The sequence below is a fragment of the Wolffia australiana genome, chromosome 8, assembly GCF_029677425.1.
Source record: "Wolffia australiana isolate 7733 chromosome 8, ASM2967742v1".
Classification (NCBI taxonomy): Eukaryota; Viridiplantae; Streptophyta; class Magnoliopsida; order Alismatales; family Araceae; genus Wolffia; species Wolffia australiana.
This window is the reverse complement of record NC_135842.1, coordinates 8,158,434-8,182,089: the sequence shown is the minus strand read 5'-3', so window position 1 is coordinate 8,182,089 and position 23,656 is coordinate 8,158,434. Positions and strand designations below refer to the sequence as shown.

General features: G+C 41.2%; 1 pseudogene; it reads left to right on the top strand.

Moving 5' to 3' along the window:
• The first annotated feature begins 22,206 nt into the window (after positions 1-22,206).
• LOC144706682 (putative carboxylesterase 18 pseudogene) lies at positions 22,207-23,435 on the top strand (annotated as a pseudogene).
• The last annotated feature ends 221 nt before the right edge of the window (positions 23,436-23,656 follow it).

Genomic DNA, 23,656 nt, shown 5'->3' with positions numbered 1-23,656 from the left:
ATTGTGATTACTGCATTATGGAGTCACAATTTGAAATATCAGACTGTGACCCTTTCAATATAATTAGGTGCTTTATCCATTGTAACAAATCAATGGTTAATTCTGATCCAAAAAAATTGGATGCACCATGTGGCATTCTGCTTTCAAAAGTGGGAAGCCATTTAAAAGAAAAGAAAATATCTAGCTGAGTCTAACAAAATAGTATGTCCTAGAAAATTATTATCTACTTGAAAAAGATGTTATAAAATCCAAAACAAATTCTGCAATAATTTTTTTTGACCAATATGATTTTGTAATTATCAATTAAAATTGCATAAGGCCAGAAACATATGACATCATTATAAAAATGTATTTTTTAATTTTATGTTTGATGGAATAAATAAATCATCATTTTAATGCATTTTAACCTGAATTTATTCATTAGATTATTTTAACAAGCCTATTATCATTTTGTGTAAATTAGATGGATCTGTAGTGCATGACCTATATTTATTTGTGAAAGTATCTATAACCCTATATCTGTAGGGTAGTGATCTGATAGGTAAAGAACTAAAAAATACAAGGAGCTATTCAATCTGTGAAGGCTAGGGATGTTGTGAGGGTTACTAGCTTAGGAAGATAAGGGTTTATGATCAGTCCAAATTCAGGAATTTTATGTCGTTGTTTTGATTCAGACTTAAGCAACAATATTTATGAAAATTTTCCACTTAAATACTCTATAATTAATATAGGGAAAATAAGGGCTCGATCCACAGAGAGGCAGAATTTAAGTTGCAGAATTTTTTCTCAAGCTTGGGGTGAAGATGATGATTTTAAAAATGGAAAGTACAATTTCTGGGCTTTTTCTATATTTTTAGGTAATTTTTATAATTTCCTATGATTTAAGTTAAAGCCAAAATACAAAGAAAGACACAAAATAATATTTTTACACTAATTTTCCTATTTTTTATTAACAAAATAAATAAAAATTAATATTTATAGAATTTTCTAAATTTTAATTTTCACCAAAAAACCACTATAAATATTAAAAATGAGAGTTAGAAATTTTTAAAGAATTTTTATAGGTGTTAAAATGACTTTAAATTGGTTATTTGAGTTTTCTTGGTTTTTCCTAATTTTGTTCTGAATTTTTAAATGCATAAAATAATCGTTTTCTATTTTTTCTGATTTTTTTCTGGCTTTTACTGGTTTTTTGATAATTTTTAAATACTAAAAAATTTTAATTTACCTACTCCGGCGATCGCCGGTGGCGGCGGCGGTGGAGGTGGCGGCGCCGAAGCAGAGGCAGGGGTGACGGAGCGACTGATTGGTCAAAACTAAGGGTTAAAATTGATCTTAAGTCGTTTGTAAGGATAGTTAAGTACCAATCAACAATTTTATTTCCTTACTAGTAGTATTTTTGTAAGGGTCGATCCCTCAGGGAGCTAGGTAACTAGTTAGGATGAATTTCAATTAGTATTTCAAGTTCAAGATTTGCATAAACCTTTTTTGTAATGTTTTTAGTGATTAAGCAGGTTTATGTTCAATTAATAAAGATGATATGAATTTTAGCAAGTGTGAAAAAATTTCCGTAGGAAGCTTAGACCGAGAATGATTTTTGAGAATTTTTTCAGAATTGTTTATTGTCTCTAGGGAGAGATAAAAAATTCTGAATTTAATTGAGTGAGAAAAGGAGAGTAAGAGAGAGATAGCGCACAATGTGGGCGCTTCCGCCGCTGAATAGGCGGGCGGAAGGGCCTCTTGTGCGCTGATGCTTCAGCGCTCCACCGCTGGTCGCGTGGGCGGAGGTCCTCTCACGTGCAGTGGACAAAAACGACGATATCTCGAGTTCCAGATATCGGTTTGACACGTGTGAGTAGGTGTTGGAAAGCTTGAGACGTTGGCTATCTACCTAAGATAGCCAAGAAGCTTAAGAAAATTCCAGGAGGAGATAGGATGAGAAGAAGCACGTAACCTTTTTTGTCACACCCCAAAGGGCCCAAGGTTGTTTCTCCAGCTCCCTACCAGCTGGCTTGAGATCCAAGACGCTCCTAGAAGACTCCTTGCACCTCCAGAATGAAGATGGACCCAGGAACAAGCTCAGAAAAGAAAGAAAGTGAACAAAACAATACTAAATTCTTGGATGCCCTCAAGGAGGGTGAGGGGGGCCCTTTTATAGGGGTACATGTGTTTGTTTCAGCCATTCTTGGTGGTTGGATTATGGATGAACGCCCAGGATTGAGTTCTTGAGGCCTCAATCCAGGCGATCAGGCCCCAATCAACCAGATTCCAACTGGCTATAGTTAGTTACAACTAACTCTAACCAATGGGAAGGGAAAAGAACAAGTTTGTTAGAGTTAGTTACAAGTCATCATTAGCCCTTGGATTTGGGCTGGAATGGATGGGTGGATGGGTTCCACCTCATGGATCCTGGGCTGGATCTCGACCCTTGGCTCTCCTCCAAACAGGATCTGCCAGCTGGAGTCACCCTCATGTGTCTTGATCAACCTGGAAGCCTCCAAGGACGTTCTAGAAGGTCTCCTTCAAGCTCCTTCATACCAAGCCTATTTATTGAGTCAACTCCACTGGTTAGCATTCATCTTTTTCTTCATTGCTCCTTTTGACTTGAAATTTTTTCCTAAGCCTCAAGACTCCTGTCTTGAATTCCCCATAAAATTTCATAATTTTATGACCATCAAAAGTCAACCTTGACCTGAAGAGTCAACACACTAGGGGAATCGTTAGATTCATATCCCACTTGACTCAATGAGTCAAGTGGGGGTTAGAAATATCCCTCTAATCCCCTTAAAAGTGAATCCCAAACTGTGTAACTTGTGAAATGCATGTCAAACCATTGATGGAAACATTAATTAACTAGAAAATGTAAGCTTTTTAATCATTGGGAAAGTGAAAAGGCATGATCTCATTACTATGCAAAATAAGCATGTTTGGCAATGTTGTACTTACTTTTAGGAGATTTAAGATGAATAATACATGGAAATGACTACCCTTATTTGAGTTTATCAGTGACGCTGACGGCGATGGAGCGACGACTGTGGTGGCGGAGCGGCGGCGGTAGCGGCAGGCCAGATCGGCCAGCGGACCTGGTGTGGCCCGTATAGGGCTGGCCTTGGTGTGTCAGCCCACCAAGGTTCAGCCCAATTTGGCTAAGTGAAGACTTAGCCAAATGGGCTTAAACCCTATTGGGCTTAACCCAATGGTAAGGACTTAGCCGATTTGGGTAACTGCTGCACAGGGCTACCCTGTGCCCTGCAGTCGTGTGCACTGCCTGTGCGCGGACGGGCGGGCAGAGGGCTGTCTTTGCCGCACATGCACCGCACGACACTGCACAGCACTGCATGGTGGTGGCTAGAAGAGGGAAATTTTGAGTTTTGAAATGATAAAAGTGGTATTTTAATGCAATGTTTTTTGGGATTCGAAATGGGAAATGCTTTAGGATCAAGAGAGAGGTAGGGAGATATTTTAGATGGAGAAATAAACATGTTTAGAGAGAGAAAAGGTCAAAATGAGAGGATAGAGAGAGACAATGAAGAGATAGAGAGAGAAAATGAAGAGATAGAGTGAGAAAATGAAGAGATAGAGTGAGAAAATGAAGAGATAGAGATATGGATGAAGGTCTAGAGAGAGAAAAACCTATTATAGAGAGAGAAATTAGAGAAAATGAGTGTTCTGAGTGGGAAAATGATGGATTTAACTCGTAAATGGATGGGAAATGATGGAGAAAGTAGAAATCTATGATCCTAAAGCCTCAATGCAAGTTTACTGAGACCTCAATGCTTCCTCTCAAGTATGGATACTTATAATTTCCAGGATCAGGCATTTTTCAATGCAAACAAGAGATGAGATTAAAAGAAAACTTCAATAAACTTATATTAAGCAGGTAGAACAACCTGCATTCTGAATAATGCCATGTCCTACTGGCTAGCCACTTGCTAGAGCATGTCCCGAATGAGGGGAAATGAGGGAGAAAAAGTATATTTATATATTGGGAGAATTACTAAAATACCCTTTTGGGCATTTTCTATTATCTTTACTTGCCATTTTGCCTCTTTTTCTCCATTGGTTGGGAGCTTCTCTTTGTAATATTTAGCTTCTTTCTTAATAAGGCTTTTGAGAGCCCAAAGGACATGTCGGATAGTGGCCCATCTTCCTCAGATTTCTCTTTTGAAGGTCCACAACTCCACTTGATATTTTCAAGCCTCTTTGTAGAATCACTAAGCTCACACAAATTCTCCAACTCCTTAAGAGTTACCATCTTCCTATTCCCTAAGTTTCTGCACATGTGAAACTATGTAATACTCATAAGTACTACAATTTCTTGACTTCAAAGAAGTCAAGCAGTTTAGTCAAAAATAACCATATTGTGCAAAATGTAGAAATTTAGTTAATTATAGTGATAACATGATAAATTCTAAATTAATAATACCAAAAAATCTAAAATCTATAAAAATATACATGCTTTTATCATGTTATCAGTTTAGATGGTATAATCCATGATTAAATGGCTTAAGGGATCCTATCAAGCCTATATAGAACTCCTGATTTGATGCCCAAGCTCTTACGCCACTATGGAGATCAAATCAATTCTCATTTCTGAAAGAGATGAATAACATGAAAATTTTAATGGAAAAATAATCTTAAATATGGGAATAAATATATTTTTATGTTCATAACTGCTTATGGCATATTTTCTATCCCATTGTACCCCATAAGGGCTCTTTAGCAGTCTGGGAACTTGCGACTTCAAAATGGGAAGCGGATTCATAGGAGAGCGGGTATGGCCCAATCACTAAGGTGTTCCAGTGTCCCAAACTTTGGTCCAATGAGTCATGACTATGTGGCATGACTGAGAAGCCCTTAGTCAATATGCTGTAATTTATTGGATGGCTTAATCTCTTTGGAGGGGGAAGGTATCATGCGATATAGGGTAAGCTTATGTTAAATGGAGCCAACATTACCTTAATAACATAACTTATTTACTACATTAATTAACTTTGCTTAAGTGCTTCAACCAACAAAGTAATTATGCCTTAAAAATGGAAATAGATTTATGCTTAAATAAATTGTTACATATATTATTTGTCAAGACTCATCATTAGATATGGATCTTAAAAATAAATAAATAATAAAAAACTTTAGGATCCTAAAAACCAAGTTGGGACTTTTACAATATGGTGTCATTAAGGACTTGACTTGCATATATAGTTTAAAGTGATTTTATCTGCTATTTGGTTGGTAGCAGTCTCACATACCATCTAGGTCATCAAGGATCCACTTTTGTGACATTCTTGATATTAATTTCATGTGTTGAGTATTTCATAAATAAATTATGAAATTTGAAATGATATGCATTATTGTAATACTATAGCATCCACCATTATTGGTGCCAAAGATATACCAACTCATACCACCTAATATTTTAATCGATAAATAGGAAAAGAATATGTTTTAGTTTCTTAGATATGTTACAAAACATGTTTTACTTAAATATTCCCACAAAGTTTGGAAAAATATTTCTCTTCAAAGAATTTGACGTAGGACGACTACGGGTAGGCGAGGAAGGGCGGGACGACAGGACTAAGGGTAGGATGGGTGTGAGGGATAAAACAATCCACAGAAATTCACGGTCGGATTCATACTTTAAAACCGATGAAAAATCTGGTGGTGCAGCTCCGACCCTTATCGAGGGCGGGAGTGCTGTCTTCCCCCACCGCGACGATGCCTAAGCACCAAAATCAATAAGTCGGATTCGCGTCGCGAGGAAACACTCGAGAGGGAGGTAGAAGAAGCAGAGAATCCAAACCAATTCAGATTCCGACGGCGGTGGAAACTTCCCGAGAAAACACTGGACGGAGAACACTTCGACACCAAAGAGTTCAGGCGTACCTCGGCACTGTAGTGCGTGAAGAGGTTGCGGGCAATTCTGATCGTGACGAAGCTGGGCGAATCCGGACGTTGAACGGCCCACTGGACGAAGATGAGGCTGGACGTTCTGGGCGTTGAACGGCCCTGGCTGAGTGCGGTTGTCGTGGGCAAAGCGTCAAGCGTGGGCGAACACCCGCGCGCGCAAAGCGCGCAGAGCGCCGGCGCTGAGTGCGCAGAGTGCGGCGGAGCGCTCCTGAGCGCGCGCAGCGTGCGTGGCTCGAAGCGTGGACGGCACCCAGATGGCTCGAAGCGCGGATGGCGGACGGGAGGCGCACGGACGGCGCACGGGCGGCGTGCGAGGGCGTGCGGGCGGCGCGCAGGCGGCGCATGAGGGCGAGTGGGCGGCGCGGCGGCGCGCGGCGTCTGAGGCCAGCGGGCGATGCTCGAGTGCGTGGGTGGCGCGCGGGTATGCGCGGGCGCTGTGCGGCCTGCCGGGCGGTGCGCGGCGCGGCGCGCGGCGAGCGGGCGGCCTGAGTAGCTCCTTGGCGGGGCTACCCGTGCAACCTTGGGCGAGAGAGGGAGAGGGTGAGAGAAAGAGAGAGAAGAGGGGAGGCTGACGTCGCAAGGCCGCGGCGGTGACGGCAGCGATGGCGGCGACGTCTGCTAGGGTTTGAAGGTGGAAGAGAGGGGAGGCTGGGCAATCCTCCAAGAAGAGTTAAACAAAAACAAGATTCTTGAATTATGATTGCGTAAGAGTTTCTTGAAAACAATGGCCTTTATATAGGCCTTGGAGGAAAGAGAAGATGACGATAAAATAAAGACGTGCGCCGTGTCACGCCAAAGGGCAGTTGTGGATCTGCCTTTGGCGTCGTGTCATGACGCATGTGGGGACGTGGTGGTCGACGGTTGCGGCGTGTTGACTCCTGTGTTGACTCCTGTGTTGACTCCCGTTGACCGCGGTGACGTGTTTGACGCTGAAGTGTTGGCGTCCTCGCCATCAGAATTTGGACAAACAAGTTTTTAAATACTTTTATAATATTTATTGAATATTTCTGATTCTTCATGCGAGAAAATATGGTACTTCAAATCCTTCGATAACAGATGTTGAGCATAAGTCAACAATTAATATTTTTACCTTTTTATTATTTTTGTTCTTAAATTTTACTCCTTTTTATATGTATTTCAGTATCTTTTATATTTGTCTTGTACTCTCTTTTAATACAATGGGCAGTGATAGATCTTCCTGAATCGGAAATGCACATGTAAAATAGTGGGATAATAGAATATAGAACAAACTTTATTCATACAAATGATATTATATATATATTTTTCTCCATATTATGGATCCTACAGATGTATAAAAATTGAGCTCTTCTATGCTAAGCTTGTGCTTGATCATTTCTTTTACTGTACAAGAAAATTTCTGTACGGACAATTTTGGTCACTCATTTTATTTCAAGGAGAGATGTTTCATACAATATATGGAGGATACAGAATTTGATAGGGTCATGGAGCTAAATAAAATCAAATAATCACAAACACAATATCATAAAATGAGACTCAATATACAGAATATTATTACTATGAGGGCCAAATAAGTAGCCTCTATTTCATAGGCTCAATATACAGAGAGATAATTTTTTAATGTAAGACCCATATAATTATAGAATAGATAAGAATAAGAGGAACTTAATTTTGTTGATAAAACATTCAAAATTCAAATAAATGGAATCGATGGTCAAAATCTCAGTAGCTCTTTTTATTTCTAACAAATAAAAGTATATTTATGAATTCAAAGTAACCTAGATAAATTGTTCTTTTTTTATTCTTACCGTTCTTATAAATAAACATAGTTATATATATGACTATATATCAATACTTATTAATTAAATAATCAATTAAAAAATTTCCTAAATGTTAGTAGATTTAATATAATTTACCATTCAAATAACAAGATATATTTACATTGGAATTTATTTTTCTTAATAGGTCCCAACAATGGACAATGTAAATTAAGCCTTATGTAAAAATAAGACACATAATTACATGCCAAATAAAGCTCTGTACATTTAGATTTAATTCAAAGGAAGATATTATTATACTTGATGTGTAATAGAAATCTTGAATCTTAACTGTGATTCCATTTGTTGACATTATTGTCAAAGTGTTCTTTTTTCATATAAATTAACATAGAGAATTGTAATTTTATTTCATCATATTTCATCACATAATTGTAACTTTGTGGATCCCATTATTTCTTCATATTTAAGCCTCTCCTATCTTTTTAAAAAATCATGCTCTTCAATTTTTTAGTGATTTATTAAATATCGATCCTAATTTTTAAGTAATATGATCCATATGTGATGAAATACTTTTAAAACTTTTAGTATCATTAAAATAACACAGACTCGTACACTCTGGGCATAAAATTATTTATTGCATTTTTATAATGGTATTATAATTTTTTGAACATTTTTTTATTTTTATAAATTGATTTCTGGCAAGAAATTCATAAAAATAAATTTACAACTACTAATATATATATATTTAAGTGGGTTATTTGATAAATTTGGGTTCAAATGAATTTTATAATTATTAATTTTATCTGCCATTTTTTTCTCTCTGTTCATTGGAATAATGCAAAATGAGAAAGTTGACGTATCAAAGTCCCAAACATTATAATTTTTGACTTGAAAAATGCACATTCGATGAATACCGGATATACTAAAGGTTAAGAAAAACATAGGAACATGTAATGCATCAGAAGGAGAAAAATGATAGGCCTAAATTTACGTGAATGCATGTAACCCCTTGAATGTAGAATCCATTAATGTGGATTTCCATTCCAACGCACCACCATCATTTCTACTATTGAAATACTTTTTCTAGTAATCGCCAAAATGGATGTGGATAGATCTTAATTTCCATGAATGTATGTAACACCTTACATGTATAAGCCTTTAATGTAGATATCTATTCTAATCACATCCAATTTAGTGATTCCTCAGAGAAGTATTGAAACAAAAAGAGATGATGGTGCTGCGTCGCAATATGAGGACTTAGTGGTGCAGGATGATGGCGGTATCGTCATCCCGAGGGGGGGTACCGAGGTGATACTCGGGTACCGAGGAGATGATATGTGGACGTCATCGAAGACGTCGTCCATCGGTGTGGACTTATGGAGATGGGACTATGTGATGCGATGATAACACTAGGCGATGGTATATGCAGGACCCGACTCGTGGGGTTTGCCAGGCTCCATGCTCCAAGGTGGGCAATCGATGACGATGACGGTGACCTCTTGACCCTTGTCAGAGCAACTAAGGAGTTTATGATGCCGAACGGATTAGATCTGTTGGTGCTCTCACATAACGGACATGCTCGGCCTATACCTTGGGAAGATGCTTGTTGGACGCTCTCATGTCCGTTTACCCTCTCACCTACTTTATCCTGAGTGCGGTGGAGTGCAATCAAAGGGCATACGACAAAGATAATTAATGGGTGGGCTAGAGGAGCGAGGTCGTCCCAGAGTCGTACGCCTGTCGATGTAGAGTACCGACGAGCAAGGTAGGTGGAGCTGTGCCGGTGGCGGCACGACGCTGCTTGACGGGCGGCGTGGCATGGTTCACGAGCGTTGACGCTGAAGCGAAGCCGGATGAAGGAGTGAGGTGATGCGGCGTGGAGTGTGGTGCGCGGCTGCCACGATAAACAGTAGCAGCGATCAGTGCACGACGCAGTGTGCAAGGCGCGGTGCAGATCGTGGGCATCTTGAAGCGCGAGCAACGATGACACAGACGGCATGGTGGTGCAACGACGGCGCGACGGCAGCATGTCAGTGGCACGAGTGATGGCGGCAACGATGGCATGCCCGATGCGGCAGCTCGAGCGGTGGCGTGGGTGATGGTGGCGCGGGTGGTGGCCTACAGTTGTGCGTGGGGCGTGGCGGATGGGCCTGCGATCGACTACGACAGCGGCTTGTAGCCGCGATCGGTGGCGGGTGTGGCTCCGGCGGCGGAGGGGTGGCCGGCCTAGGGCTCCGGCAACAAGATCCAGCGATTGCGGCGGTCTCAAGGTCCCCGCTGGAGGCCGGCGGTCGGATCTCGAGCGGCGGCGGCGCGGGGCTGACGGCGTCGCCGTAGGCACGGGCTAGTGTTTCGTTGGCGGAGTCCCGACGGAATGGGACTCGACGGAATGGGGAACGGCGATGGCGGAACAGGGCTCACTCTCTTTTTTTTCTCCTTTTTTTTTCATATTTTCTTCTTCCTCTCACAAGAGGACAGATGGGGATACCTTTCTTTCCAAAAATTCAAAGTCTTTCTATCTTTTTAGGGTGCCCTCTCCTTCCCTTATGTAGGGAGGGATATGGGCCCTAAGGAGGGACCAAAAGAGGGGGAACCCATTAGGAAAGGGCCCCCACTTAAGATCATTAATACAGATGTCTTAAAACAAAACAAAAGGGAAGTGGGTTCGAAGGGAAAATGACGAAACAAAAAGGACCTTTGCGAGGATAATGGCCTGAGAAAATTGAAACTATCTAGATACCTTTGCCCTCGCCTTGGCGGGCTGATCTGGCAGGGTTCGAGCCGGCCGGTGTCACCGATGACGGCGGGGGCTTCGACGTCGTCCTTGATGGAGTTAATAATTTCTGTCAAATGCATTCTTATTGGAATTAATAATTTTTTACTTCTATTAAATGCCATAAAATTATATATATATTCTATTAGGTTTGATAGGAGAAATTATTTCACCATCATATAAATAGTAAGTGTAAATAAATTAACTTTGAAAGAAAAATATTATTTCACCATGTTATTAATATTTTGAATTTTCTTCTGCTTTTTTTCTTGAAACAGATTATACTTAATTTCTAGAAAAATAAATGTAAAAAATTCACTTTTTAATTCCTTCTCTAAATGGATTTGACCTTTACTCAAGTTATACACGTAAGGGAAATTTAAAAAATATTACATATATCATAATATATTATTAAATATATAACGAAAAATTTCTGGTTTATCACAGCTCTGAAGTGAGCTATGGGATGCTCATGAGGTCATAAGATATTAGTTGGTTGTGCCTTCTTGGGAAAGAATGATAGAAGGTTGTGTTAACTGATAAAGATGGTTCATCCTAGAATAAAAGGTATTCCTCCTCGTTAGTACTTCATGCAGTGCAGGAGAATGTGAGAGCACTTATTTTAATGTATGACACAATTATAAAAGATTCTTGAAAAGCATTAAGGGCCTGACAAAAGAGCATCTTGTACGCAATTAAATGCTCTTGAGTTGTACTATGGATTATTTAGTTCCATTAAATTAGATAATTGAATACTACAGGAAGAGGTAGTGTGAGCAAACCAGAAAACCCTTTTCCAGAAATATGCCTACATAGGGAATTTATTATCACTAAGCACATCTTCCTCCAATATAAAATCGGTAGGTGATATAGATCGCCTTGATGTAGACCTCATATGATCATGAATACCTGAATTGAGTTTCTAATCACAAATAAAAGAAAATGTTTCTTTTTAATACAAGCATCAATAAAGGGCAATAAACTCCATTATAAAACCTAAGTCCTACAGCAGCTTAATAAAGAAACTGCATTCCACTTTATCAAAGGTATTATTCAAATCAAGTTGGATGATGATGCTTGATCTAGGAATGTTATTGGAGTTGAATTATTGCCCTTGTTGGTTAAGTAGGATAAAATTATCTTGAATATCATAACCCTGAAAACATTACACTACTCAAGAGTGATGAGCCTGTCAAGGAATATTCCTTGTCTTTTTGTAATTATTGTAGATGCATCTTTTTAGCATTTATCAAATAAGAGAGGTTATCCACTTTGGGATAATTATAAGGAAAGTGGGTTTCCAGATTTAAAAATAAACTTTGAGTTTCATTGTTTCGTTGATGGACATGACCAAGTTGAACCAATCGTACCAGGGAAGAGAAAAAGAGGTATGTGGAGAATCCATCGGCCGGGGACATTGTTTCTACTGAGTGTCCTGACCACATCCTTCATATCCACTCACTTAGAAACCACTGAGAGGGACTACTTGAGTGGTGCATCACAAGGTGGGGATAGAGGATAATTTTTCTACAGAGAACACCATTGGCTGTAAGATGAGAAGGGTGAGGAAGTCATTAATTCCAGCCTAAAAAAGTCTGAACCTTGAGTGAAACGTAAAAAAAGATTTCTATCAGCCTCTCCAAGCCACATGAAGTTCTTGATAATATAATATCTTGTATCATTGCATGGCTTTGACAAGTTGCTCATTAAAAGTAGTACACCCCTCCCACGATGTGATGCTTAGGGTTTGGTGGTCCTGGTCCCGGTCCGGTCCAGTTTTCTGGCATGGACCTAAGCCTTACCTGAAGTTCGGTCCGGTTCTGGTCCGGTCTTGTTCGGTCCCGGTCCGGTCCGGTACTAGGGTTGGTAGAGGAGCACGGGGGTGGCAGAGGTGTTGTGCGCACGGAGAAACAGCGATGAGCGCTTGGGGCGGGTGATGGGAAAGACGACGGGGAGGGGGATGGGTAGTGCGTGGGACAGGGTCCGGTCTGGTCCAGTGTTTTGGCATGGACCTAAACCTTACCTGAAGTTCAGTCCAGTTCTGGTCCGGTCTTCTTCGGTTCCTGTTCGGTCCAGTTCGACCGGTCCCCGGTCCAAAATTTCAAAGCCTAATGATGCGTACATACATATCTCATATGGTTGATTTAAAAATTTTGTTTAATTTTTTTTACATTAAATCTCTTTGTATCATCTAGAATTCTGAAGTTTAAATAAGTTGGTCACATTATTATCTCATATGACTGATTTAAATATTTTCATAAGATATATTTTCAATAAGTCTCTTTGTATGATGAGAATTTCACAATTTAAATAAAATTTTTGAAAAAATATTTCACAATTGAGAATTGATATTCTTAATCAAGTACCTAATTTTTACTAAGTACCATTTAAAGGTTCTTATTAAAGAACCAATATTAACAATGATTTGTTTTATAAGAGAGACTAAGGTTCAGACACAAGAAAGAAGGTATTAAATCAAGAAAAACTTTTCATCAAAATTTATAATTTTAGGTTTCTTAGATTTGAGATTTTACTTGATCATAGGAATTAATTTACAGAAAATGAAACCAAACAAGTTAAAAAATACTAAACGCCTAAAAATATTTATGTTTTTTAAATTAAATTATAGCCATGAAAGATAAATTTTCGGATTTGGCGGACGAATGTTTAGGAGAAAAGAGGAAATGATGTCGGACGTTGTGACTGGCGCCGTATGATGGGTAAATCACTAAGTGAATGTAACTACGTGGATACCAATGGGCAAAGTGGAGAGTACGTGTAGGGACGACGAGTGGGAAATTCACCGATCTGAGCTCAAGAACGGGCGACCGATGACGGTGACCTTCTGATCCTCGTTGGAATGACAACGGTGACTACGGCGTCGAACAGAATAATTGCGTAGGGGCTTGCACGTAACGGACGTGCTCAGCGCGTACCTAGGAAGACACTCAACTTGTAGTTTTCTCGAAGTAATTCTCTCTCACCTAATCTAACTCAACGTGGTGGAGTGAAGCCAAATATATAGTGAAAGACGTAATATAACTAACGAGCAAGGGGATGGCGTACCTCTTCGGTGGCGTCGCTCGTCCAGGTCTTCGTCAATGCAAATGCCAGGACGGGCATGTAGGTGGAGGCGTGCCGATGACGGGCACGACTTGGCTTGACCGGCGTCGGTGTCACGCCATAGGAGCGTATAGTCGGAGATTGGAGAAGTCGAAGCAGAAGGAAGAGCAAAAGAAGGACTCCGGGAGCGGAATGGGCGCAGGTCGGTGGTTAATGCATAGACGACGCACGCGGATGTCGCGCAATGACTCAAGCGGCACCAACCAGAGTGCCAGGCTGATCACCACCAATGCTCGAACTATTCGAAGGGAGGCAGATCGACAGACCAGGTGTTATAGGTCAGCTAGTAGATCTGCGGGCGAACCACGTGGGCAAACCAGGCACGAGCACGCAGAATTTCCAGGTCTCCATAACCGTCAAGAGCCGCACGGGAAGGTCCTACACAAGCTGCCAAGGCAGGTCAATCAGGCAGACTGAGATCAGCTATTGACCCGTGCGGCTTTGACGTTCGGCAACAGGAGTGTCATCCAATGGTCGAGCGAATCGATGTTGCTATCAACAGGCACCCTAGACAGTGCAGGAGATGAGCCGTCGATTCAAGGCCCAAGCAGTCGTGGTGCAACAGGTGCCCGTCAAAGGCGCCAGCGAAATCACCACGGAGCCGGCGCGTGAAGATTGAGCACGCGAGCATAACAACGCCCATCACATGTCACGCGCGTTGACCACGGCACGGCAAAAACCCATGCACAAGCAACATCTGTTGTTGGGGAAGACCGCTTGGGCGAGGAGTGTTGTCCTATTGCGTAGCGGTGTAAGGAATCGACTGCTCATGTTCCACAGGTCAAAGAGGGGGGGCCTAGGGTCACCGATTGAGATCATGACAGTTCGACGGACAGGTTGGCGGGTGCCAAGGAAGGCAATCACAGAAGCGGAGAAGAGAGGGGGGGGACTATCAATGATCCTTCTCTGTGGAACTTCCTTCTTCTCTTCCTACTGCTTTTCCTCCTTCCTCTTCCTCCTTCTCTCTTCTCTTCTCACGGTGAGACCTGGAGATTGTACTATAACTGCCAAACACAAAATCCAGATCTACAGAAAAATGTAGTCCTATCATGGCCTTATGATGCAGGATGACTAGGGGAGGTAGAATGCAGGATGATGATGGGAGCTGGGTGCTAGGACAACTAGGGGAAGGATAGGATAAAACAGACCACAAATCACACGATCGAGTTCGAGAATTAAATCCGGTGAAAATAATGGTGTTGCAGCCCATTTCCTAGTCAAGGGTGGGAGTACTGTCTTCAACCACCGCGGTGAAAACAAAGCAACACGTGCAATAGATCCGGACGACGATCACTAAATGATTCAAAGGCCTATTCAACTAATCACTTGAAGATTCTAAATCCAAATCAAATCCGACGGCGGTGGATAAACGCTCGAAGAATACTGGATGACGAACATGATCACCAAAGGGTGCAGAGCATACCTCAGCACTAGAGTAGTGCGTCGTGGCAATGTGAGAGATTCTTGATGCGTCGTTGGCACTGGCGATTGACGTGCGCTTCGACTAGGTGTCGCAGATCCAACTAGGCGGTCAAGGGGGGAGTCGCTGCCTTGGGGGGTTCGGGGCAGTGCTCCAAAACCTAAACGATATGTGTGGTGACAAGTGGCTGTGAGGGCGGCCAAAGGCGCGACAAGCACAGGTAGCCGGGGGAGGGTAGCCAAATGCGCGGCGGGCACGAGCAGCCAGGGGCGTGGGCGGCCGAGCGTGTGGGGGGCACGGGCGGCCAGGGGCGCAGGCGGCCATGGGCTCGGGTGGCCGAGGGCATGGCGGCGCGGCGGCCGAGCGCAGGGTGGTTGCCAAAGGCGCGGGCGGCCGAGGGCGCAGGCGCAGGCGGCCGGGGCGCAGGGCGCCGGCCAAGGGTGTGATTGGCCGAGGGTGCGGAGCGCTGGAGGCAGGGCACAGGGTGGCAGCCAAGGGCGCGGGCGATGGCCGGCGTTGGCGGCGGTGGCCTGCCTGGGTGGCGACAGTGACAAGCGGTGGCAGCGACGGATTAGAACGGAGGAGAATTAGGGCAAATTCTTCAAGAGGAAGGAAAACTTCAATTCATGAAAAATGATTCACCAAGTGTATCGTGCAACATTGGCGTACATATAGGCCTTGGAGGAAAGAGAAAACACGAGAAATAGGATAAAATAGACGACGTGCTATGGTGTCACGTCAAAGGGCAGTTCTGGATCTGGCGTTGACGACGTGTCATGATGCATGATGTGTCGTGTGTAAGTGGAGGCGTGTCAAATGCCGGCGCGTTTACTTGGTCGTTATCAGGGCGGTTCTACACTTGATGTTGGCGATGAGTTAGGATGCGGGTTGACGCCGGTGACGGTGGAGGCGCGTCCAAAGATGGGGTGTTGACGTCGCCACCACCTTATGTAGCGCCATGATGGGCCCATTACATGGAGTCCGTAAAGGGGGAGTCCAATAAGAACCCCCTCCCCCCCCCCATTTAAAACACAAATAAGAAAATAACAGATGAGACGATGTGAGCTTAAAATAATATGAACATATACGAAAACACGATGATATGGATGCATCACGACGAGTAGGGTGCACTTGTCGTGATGAGCACAAAACATAAATCAAAATGATAGAAAACAGATAATTAAAACATGATGATACAAACTCAGACACGGACAGATAATGAAAACAGATATTTAAACCCGGGCGTCTTCAGGGACGCTTTGGCGTGCTCGTCAGGCTGGACACGGATTGCTGGTGATGCTGATGACGGCGAAGATGGCTACGCCGAAGATTCATTGACATCGTCTGGACACGCTCCATCAGGAAATTAATCATATTAATTTAAACCTGAATCATCTTTGACTAAAGGATGAATGTTTAAATGTGGTTTGAGGTGTTGTAAAGCTTTGGACCTTGAATATCGGTTATGGTAAAATGTGAAAATGGGTAATCAAAAAGTGAATATTATACCATTCCCATTAGTTTTTATACCATTATGATTTAAATTTAATTAGGATTTCTCAGACTTAATCAACTTTAAATTACATTACTTTTATTTTGACATGAAATTTAGAGCCATTGGAAACCAATTTTAGAGTAATCTTACATTTATGTTGCTTTACAGAAATTTAAAGCCATTGAAAACTAATGGGATGAAGGTTTAAATGTGGTTTGAGGTGTTGAAAAGCTTTGAACCTTGACTATCGGTTATGGTAAAATGTGAAAATGGGTAATCAAAAAGTGAATATTATACCATTCCCATTAGTTTTTATACCATTATGATTCAAATTTAATTAGGATTCTCAGATTTAATCAACTTTAAATTAGATTAATTTTATTTTGACCTGAAATTTAGAGCAATTGGAAACCAATTTTACAGTAATACTACATTTACGTTGCCTTATAAACTTTTTCTAGAATGGGAAAACCTTCCCACATACACCAAACACGTGCTCCCATGTGCGTTTGGGGGGGGGGAAGCTTGGGCACACTACCATCCACACCCGGTTCATCGGTCATCAGCGAAGCCTTATGGGCCAAAGCACAAGGCATATGTGTCTGCCAAACATTGAATTTGGCTTAAATAAAATTAAAATTCTAGAGAGAAACTCATAAAATTGATCTAGATATGGAAATTAGAGAAATGATTGAGAAAATAGTGTTTTAGGGAAATTTGATATGAATCTAGATACCATGTTGCTAAAGTTTTAACAAGAAAACTAATTAGTAACTAAGTGGCTACAATAAGAAAACATCATACAAATTCAAGTTATGTAGCTTGTTCCAAAAATCATGCCTCCCTTTGACATGGTCTCTAGAGAAGATTAGGTTCAGTTTTCTTCTCCTCCTTGAATCTTTATCATCTTATTTAGATTGCGTTGGGGCTTAGGTTCTCTTTGTTATCAAAATTTGCATCAAAAATTTTGGATTCAACTAAACTAAATTTTTTACGAAAAAACTTCGAGAAAATGTGGAAATTCATCTCATTCTCTCAATAAGATAAGGTAATTCATGTTCACCGAATATTTACAATTTTAAATGAGCTCACACAATGATACTTGAGGCTGTGCTTTAGTATCTTCACATGATAATTTGAAGTAATTTATAAAAAAGCTATCCTGATTTATATTAAGTTTTTTCTTTATATCTTTATTTTGAAACTTTTTCCTAAATGACATAGCATGTCATTTTGGTACAAGTTCAAAAATTTCAGCTCAGGAGGGCCAAAATTAGATTAATTTAAGTTATAGAGAAACTTATTATTTTTAGTTTTGTCCTCATTTTAGTCATTACCTTTTTCCATTTTCTATTATCAAAATTCATCTTCTCTGGATCTGCAATGCATGGTTTAGGAGGCTTCATAAAAATAATGTAGAAACATGAAAAATAATATTACACATGACAATTATTGTAATGTATTAAATATTTTTCGAATTAGTTATTTGTAGATGTAAATGATTTCATGATCTAAAGAAGAATTCATAGAAATATGAATCACGATATACAAATGTATGATGTATCAGAAAATTCAAGACAGGAATGCAACTTCTGGTTTCCACAATACTGGCTTTTACTATAAGCATCCACTATCCCTATTCTGATACAACAAGACAAAAACTGGCTAAGCTGATGAAGTGATGGTAGTCAAAGAGTCTTGATTGATCCCACCCTTGATTATTTCCAAGTGAGCACAATAACATTCACAAAACATGGGTTTGTTGTCCATTTTCCTCATCATAACAAACCAAAAACTCACTCTTGCTCATTGTATGATAGAGAAAGATAGAAAAAATGATATGTTGCCATCATGATTACATACATGAGTTCAAAAGAGGGAAATAATTCTGCTACTCATAGAGAGAAAACGAACAGGCTGGGGTTGAACATACACCAAAATGCATACATAGGAATTTCGAGATGGCTTAAATTTTAATTGAAATGAATAATATTTTTTAAATAAAATATGAAATTCATTGTCCCAAGTTACTCTAATTCTCTCCAAATACTTCACCTCTATCTTAGTTCAAAGTTGATCATAGATTTTGAACTTTTGTATTTAGCTCAAAATTAACATCCATCCAGTTATAATTTGTATTTACGCTGTTTCCAATTGACAATCACAGTGTTCAAAATTTACATTTAGGAATCAAAAGATTAAAATTAAAGTCAATATCAGCCTCAAGTGTTTATATAATTGAATGAGTGAATCAAATTACTTTTATTTAAGAAGACATAACTTTACCATTACCTATGAAGTAGTATACAAGTCCTCATATTGATTGTCTCCCTTAAGAAAATCTCCATGTTCCTCAAATTTAAAGCTCTAGAATAAACTTGATATAAGTCAATGAATACATATATTGTATAATACGATTAATTGTTTTCCAGTTTAATAACCAAATTATACAATTTAATATATTATGAAACCTTATCCCTCAAATTATCTCTACTACAAGACAAAAATTTCCTAAAACTCTCACTTCAGTGTATCTTCCCTTTTTCTTAATACACGTGCCTGATAGTCATTCAGGAGCCTAATTTCAAAATAAATTTTACTTTACCTATAAAGTATATTATTTTTGCGAATAATTATTGGGGTTGGAAAATGAATATCATTCGTATTGAGTTATGAGAGAAATAAACTCAATGTTTTTTGATTGAACTGGGGTGGATCTGTGGTTGATATGAAGATATTATTTTTTAAAGAATCGGAGATCTAGAGGGTACATGAGTGTTTTGATTCAATGGGCATTATGACATTATGTTTGGTCCTGAAAGCATATTGAGTTTGGCCGAAGGATACTCGTCACATAATTCCTTGTATATTAGTCAATGAGGAAACAATTGATTGTGTTTTAACTGGGTGGTTGAGATCTGTAAGATAATTTTCGTACGGTAAATATTTTCTTTTCAGGTCCTTATGTTTATTTGTTAGGTTCAGTCTTTGATGGCCCAGGCAGCCATCTCAAGACTGATAGCACCTAATCCATCTTATAAAGATGCAATTTTGTTCTCTGTCTTTCATGTGGTTTATACTGAGTGCTCTCTCAGACAAGTGTATCAGCTTGTGGTTGAAAAGCACAACGGTACAGTTATATGCACTTGCTGTGGTTGGGCCTGATTGTTGGGTTTTCAAGAGAACCATGACAAGTGAGAGTTTCTGCTCCAACAGAATACTAAAGTCAATCGATAACTCTGTAATTAAACTTATATTACTCATATTTTGGCGATGCTCCAGGATTAAACATAAATATAAATATTATGCTTGGTTTGTCTTGATATTTTATCGGCTGACTGCTGTAGTAATATGTTAAAATGATAAAGATATATCAAACATAATGTCTAGATTTATTTTTTATCCTAAAGCATTGCCTAAATATGATAAGTGTAAGTCTAGTTACAATGTTATCGATTGACTTTACTTTTTTATTGTACTTAATTTATCCCATAGTTCTGGTGGAGCAGAAATTTTCACTTCTCATGGTTCTCTTGAAAACTATAGCATAAGTCCGAGTGACAGCAAGTAAATAGATTAATATCCTTGTACTCATCAACTGCAAGGATCGACAGGACGGCGTGCTTGGGGGTCAGCGGGATGGTTTGAGCAGCTGGTGCCAATTAGACATGGTTGTTCTGTTCTGTTTGTTTGAAACGAACAAAAAATTCGCATAAAAGGACGGCACAGGGCCGTGTTCTTTATTCTGTTCTTTTTTTTAGACGAACAAAATTTGCACATTCGCACAAATTCGCACATTTGCACAAAACTAGAACAGAATTCACACAAAGCGAACAAAAGAACTGCACACAGAGTGCGATGTTCTGTTCGAATTCATTTTTGTTCTGTTCGGAAACCAAATAGAACAAAAAATTCGCACAAAAAGAACAGAACAACCACGTCTATCGTCAAAACACGAGCAATGAAGGAAATGGGCCAGCAGTACAGGAAAAGTAGCAAAATTGCGCCACTGGGATGTGAGAACATTTTCATGCCAGTGGTGGCGAATGGCGAGAAGACAACACACGACTGAGGACAGGAAGTGTGTCCCCTCTTAGTGATGGCAATAAACGGCAGTAGCCGTAGGAGAGAAAAAAATGTAGAGCAATCTTTGACAAGAAAAATAAATTCCAAGAATCATCAAGTAATCTATTACAGCACTGGTCTACAGGGCCATGGAGGAGAAATAACATGATTGTAAATCTAACATTTAGAAGAAAATTCAGAAATGAAATCCAACTGTTGAATTAAGCTTGGATCCTAAGTCGATGATCACGGTGTGACTAGTATCCTCTGGAGAGAGTGGTGTCATCTCTTCAATTTTGGGCTGGAGTGTTTGCCCCACCAGGAACGGTCCATATTCCTCGGCTCAAGGGAGATGACAACGTGGGGGCACCACAGGCTAGGTCCCAGCTGATCGACTCGTTCAAAATTAAATGCTCAGTTCAATGCGATATTATCATGAAATTTCTTGCATTTAATCTTCCTGGGTTCTCATGGCCTGGAGACCTCTCTTTATATTTCTTCGAAATAAAGGAACCCTAGCTATGTGACAAAATAAGCTCCAGTGCCCAACAGTTATCAGAGGTTCCTTTTTAAAAATCGTAGAATTCTATCTTTGAGTTTGATATTTGGGGGATCGGTTGTTTTTCCTCTTACCCCTTTCATTGCCGTTTGGTTAAATGCACGTGGAGGTCCTAAAGCAGGAACGTAAGGCTCAGCTGGTCAAGTCACTGGTTAGCCCTGTTTTGTTCATAATTAAATAACCATTTCAATTTGGCATTAATATTTCGAAAACCCATTATCATTCAATCTGACCTCTGTGAGACGTGTCGCTATCTGTTCAAGAGGAAGGTAAGGCCTAGTCTCGTAGGTCAATTCGACGCACATTCTGCCGTGGCCAAGCCGGCAAAACTGAGTTAATATTACGTAGAGCGAATCCTTTCGTCCGCATTAAGAAACCTCGCGGTGAATTATTCTTTTCTCCTACACCCCAACTCAAAACTCAGACAATCTGCCAGAGAACTTACCCTCTTTTTTATCAAACTCGTTGGAAAGAGGTTGATTCCTCGACAAGAGACAATGGCTGCGATCTTTGAAGACGATATTTTTGACCCTTTACAGTGACACAACTTAGTGGCCGAAACATTTTTTCTTCAACGAAACACGCCATGGGAGGACAATTGCGCGAGTAGAAAGATGATAACCGCAGCCTGCGGAGCGCAGGAAAGTGGATCCCCTTTTGCTTTATTATGCTTTTAAAGATAATTGGCCCCCATCCTGTTCGATATTTTTCTCTCCTCTTAATTGAAACTAAAGAGGAGAGAAGACCAATTTTTCTTTCAACTCATGGACTTTCGTGTAGTCCTAAACCACGAGTAGAAAGATGATAACGGTATTAATGACTCATCTTTATTGACAAGGGGAGAGGAACAAATTTTCCTCTAACGCATGGACTAACGAGTGATGTAACACGTTATCCGCCCAAGAAGAATCCTTTCTCCTTAATAATTCTTTAAATACAACTAGTTCTCACTCAGGTACGATATTTTTTCCTCTTTAGCGATCCAAGTTATGAAAGAAAATTATTTTAATACTTCAGGGCAGAGAATAAATAGTGATGTGACAGATATCCACACGCTGAATATGGATTTTTTCATTCAGGATTGTATAAAATATAATTACGTCACTAAACCCCTGCCGTTCTCCTATTAGTACGCCATTCCTCACACGAAGGAACACACAAACCTTGAAAGTATGGGTTGCACGAACTCCACACTCTGTCCATGCCCTCCTCTCACATCTCAGCAGAAGCTCAGCGCGTTCGCTCTCGCCGTAGACGCCGCTACTCACCGCAACGGCGAACTCTGCCGCCGCGTTCTCTGGCTGGTGGAATTCAACGCAGCGCCGAACCCTAAGCCCGTGCGCGGCGTGCGAACCACAGACCACCACGTCGATCCATCTCGCGGGCTCTGGTGCCGCTTCTACCTACCGGCCGAGCCGGTCGCCGAGCCCCTGCCGGTCATCATCTTCTTTCATGGCGGAGGCTTCGCCCTCCTCTCCGCGGCCACCCGAGAGTTCGACTCCTTCTGCCGCCGCTTCTGTCGACAGATGTCCGTGGCCGTCGTCTCCGTCAACTACCGCCTCTCTCCAGAACACCGCTTCCCGGCCCAGTACGAGGACGGACTCGACGTCATCCTCTTCCTCGACTCCGCCAAGGCGACCGGCTCCCCCGTCCAGAACCCTCTTCTCCAAGAATTCCTCAGCAGCGCCGATTTGTCGCTCTGTTTTCTCGTCGGGGACAGCGCTGGCGCGAACATCGCCCACAACGTGGCTCGGCGATGGGTCGAGCGCGAGCACGGTCATGTCAAGCTCGCGGGTCTGATCGGCCTCCAGCCCTTCTTCGGGGGAGAGAGAAGAGTGCTCTCCGAGTTGACACTAAAGGCTCACTCCATCGTCGGTGTGAAGCGAACGGACTGGCTATGGAAGGCTTTCCTTCCAGATGGGGCTACCAGAGACCACTCAGCGGCGAACCCTGTCGCCTCGGCTAAAGAGCTAGGCGAAGGATTTCCCCCCGTGATGATCACGGCGGGAGACCTCGACCCTCTCCTTGACTGGCAGCGGATCTACTACGAGAGCCTGCTGAAGAACGGCAAAGAGGCAGAGATTGTCGTGTATCCTGGTGCGTTTCACGGCTCTTACCTCTACCCCAAGCTCTCGGGCTCGTCGGATATAATCTGTGATATTAGGAGGTTTATCAACCGTCAGATCTGCCGGAACCGTCAGGGGAAAGTTCTTACCTTGAGAAGGGCATGAAGGAGAATAATTAAGCGTACCATTAATAGGCACAACGACTATCCTATAAGCTCCCCGTTTTGGCTTGTACATGCGTTACACGAACAGTGATTAGTTGTTTAATACTTTCTTCCCATCCCGATCAGATCAGACGACAAAATGTATGGCATCCACCAATATAAACGTTTTACGTGTCGATTTATGCACTCGTTTACAGGCTAAGATTAAGAGTTTAAGAGCTGTAATAGATGGTAACACATCCCAATAGATGAGACTCCAAGGTGGTAGTTTCCCACAATCTAGTGGCAGGATGACGACTTGTTCCACTAGTCGCAGCATATAAA